The sequence below is a fragment of the Elephantulus edwardii genome, unplaced genomic scaffold (assembly GCF_000299155.1).
Source record: "Elephantulus edwardii isolate Elephantulus edwardi_28Jun2011 unplaced genomic scaffold, EleEdw1.0 scaffold00167, whole genome shotgun sequence".
Lineage (NCBI taxonomy): Eukaryota > Metazoa > Chordata > Mammalia > Macroscelidea > Macroscelididae > Elephantulus > Elephantulus edwardii.
The window spans coordinates 6708753-6711980 of NW_006399917.1; the positions used below are offsets into that span (position 1 = coordinate 6708753).

Consider the following 3228-nt stretch of genomic DNA (forward strand, 5'->3'; position numbering starts at 1 on the left):
AATCCCTGTCTCCAAGCAAACTGTTTGGTCACATTTTTAGATGTAACTGGAAAGAATATCAAAGTGAATGTAAAGAAAACAGAAACAAAACAAACCCTTTTGCATCAAGTAGATTCAGAATCATTGTGGGTTTTCTAGGTTGTAACTCTTTAGAAGCAGATTGCAATACCTTTCATGTTAATACCTCTGAAATGTTGTTGTTATGTGCCCTTGAGTTGACTGTGACTCACAGTGAACCCATGAACAATAGCTCAGAACCTTGCTCTATTCTGAGCCAACTTCATCCTCTGACACATCTGGCTTCATTGCTACAGTCGCTGTGTAGTCCATCTCAGCCAGGAGCTTCCTTTCTTGTGCTGACTCTCCACCTTCTAATTATGATGTCCTTCTTGAAGGGCTTGGTCCACCCTGGCCAAAAGTACCAAGTATGTCAGATGGAGTGTCAAAATTTTTGCCTCCAACCTGACTTCATTTTCTCCAGAACAGACCTTTGTTGGTCTATGATGTATGTTCAATACTCTTCTCCAGAACCACAATTGAAAGGCATCAATTCTTCTTTTGTCATCCTTAATCATTATCCAGCTCTCAAGTACATAGTAAATAATTGAGAAGACTATGACCTTGATCAGGTGCATCTTAGTCTCTAGATTGACATCTTTGCTCTTTAGCATTCTAGAATGGTCCCTGACAGCAGACTTTTTATAAAGAAACTCATCTTTTGATTTCTGTACTGCTAGTGCCACAAGTCAGTCAGTTCTTTTTAGTACAGTCATCCTGTGTATTCCCTACATCTTCTTTTGATGATTTCTGGATCATTCAATATATTACCCATAGCATCTTTCAATATTGCACTTTGAGGCTTAAATTGATTTTCTGTTCTCTCAGTTTGAGAAATGAAGAGTGAGTGCTTCCCTTTTTATTTTCTGTGCACATTCCATTATAGTACTTTGCTTTGTCTTCCCGACCTGGCCTTTGAAAACTTCTGTTCAGCTCTTTTACTTTGGCATGTTTTTCCTTTGTTTTGGCTTCTCGACTCTCTAGTGCAATTTTTAGAGTCTCTTCTGACATCCATTTCAGCTTTTTCTTTTCCTTCTGTCTTTGTAATGACCTTTTGCATTCTTCCACTCATCTAGTCTTCTATCATCCGTGTTCAATGTTTAAACCTTACTCTTAAAATGATCTTGAAATTCAGATAGAATAAAGATCATATCTTACTTCTTGTGAATTTTCAAAATTTCTTTTGGTCTCATTTTGAACTTGCACATGAGTTATTGATGGTCTGACCCACAGTCTGCTCCTGAACTAGTTTTGACTTCTGATATTGAGCTTAAATGATTGCTTGCACAAATGTAGTCAATCTGATTCCTACAGAAAATAGTTGACTGACATTGAAAAAATTTCAGGAAATGCCTAATGAGCAGGAGCCAATAGTAATGAAGGAGGAAGTGGACGCTGCATTGAAGGCACTGGCAAAAAATTAGGCCCCAGGAATTAATGGGATATTACTTGACTTGTTTCAGTGAACAGATGCAGCCCTGAATGTACTAAACAGTCTATGATAGGAAATTTAGAGGACAGCTGTTTGGCTAATGGTTTGGAAGAGGTTCGTAATTGTTTCCATTCCCAAGAAAGGTGATTCAACAGAATGTAGAAACTATGGAACGATTTCATTAATTCAAGCAAAATACTGCTGAAGATCATTCAAAATGGCTAAAACAGTACATACAAAGGGAACTTCCAGAAGTTCAAGCACAGTTTAGAAATGGGCATGGCACCAGGGATAACATTGCTAATGTCAGATGGATCCTGACTGAACATAGAGAATACCAGAAGAATGTCCATATATGCTTTATTGACTATGCAAAGGAATTTGACTGTGTGTATCATAACAAGTTATGACTGACACTGAAAAGATTGGGTATCCCAGACCACTTAATTGTGCTCATGTGAAACATATACCTAGACTAGAAGGCTATTGTGCAAACAGCAAGAAAACACTACATGGGATAAAATTAAAAAGAATGTGTCAGGGTTGTATTCTTTCTCCATAACTATTAAATCTGTATACTGAGAAAATTATTTGAGGATCTGGACTGTATGAAGAGGAATGTGACATCAAATTGGAGGGAGACTCATCAATAACCTGTGGTATGTAAATGAGACAACCTTGCTGCCTGAAAGTGAAGGGGACTTGTAGCACTGTTGCAGGGCATCAAAGAATGTAGCCTTCATTTTGGATTGGATCTCAATGTTAAGAAGGCAAAGATTTTTACCACTGGATCAATAAGCAATATCATGATAGATGGAGAAAATATTGACACTGTAAACAACTGCATCTTAATTGGATCCACAATTAACACCTTTAGTATCAGCAGTCAGGAAATCAGAAGACATATTGCATTGAGAAAGTCTGCAGTTAGGGACCTCTTCAAATTATTGAGGAGTAATATCAGTTTGAGGACTAAGGCGCATCTGATTCAGGTCACAGTCTTTCTTATCACTTGCTGTGCATATGAGAGCTGGAGAATGAATAAGGATGACAGAAGAAAAATTTATGCCTTTGAGCTATGGTGTTAGAGAAGAGAATTGAATATCCCCTGGACTGCCGAAAGAACAAACAAATATGTCCTGAAGAAAATGCAGTCAGAGTGCTCTTTGAAGGCAAAGATAATGAGGATTCACCCATATACTTCAGGCATGCTGCTATGAGGGCTATTCCTTGGAGAGGGACATGATACTCAGAAAGGGTCAGCAAAAGAGAGGAAGATCCTCAACCAGGCTAATTGATACTATGACTGCTACAATGGACTCTAGTATGTCATGAGTTGTGAGGATGGCACAGGACAGGACAGATTCAGATCTGTTGTTTATAGGATTGCTTTACTCAAAGGTACCTAACAATAACAGTAGTGTTGTTGAGGGTTGGTTGTTGACTGTTGATTGTGCATCTAAGCAATATGAAATTGTTAACAACCTCATTTTTTGTCTCCATCTGTCATGATTCTTCCAGTTGGCTTGGTGGTGAGAATATTTGTTTTCTTGATGTAGAGGTGCAATCCATATTAATAAGTGCAGTTCTTGGCCTTCTGCAGCAAATACTCCAAGACTTCCTCAGTTTCTGTGAGCAAAGTTGTGTCATCTGTGTAATGCAAGTTATTTTTGAGACTTCCTTCAATCCTGAAGCCACATTATTTTTCATAAAGTCTAGGCTCCTTAATGATCTGTTCC

At 38.2% G+C, this 3228-nt stretch overlaps 1 pseudogene; it reads right to left on the reverse strand.

The window, feature by feature from the left end:
- Nucleotides 1–2622: 2622 nt before the first annotated feature.
- The window catches only part of LOC102856517, a 9540-nt pseudogene continuing 8934 nt past the window's right edge, over nucleotides 2623–3228 (reverse strand).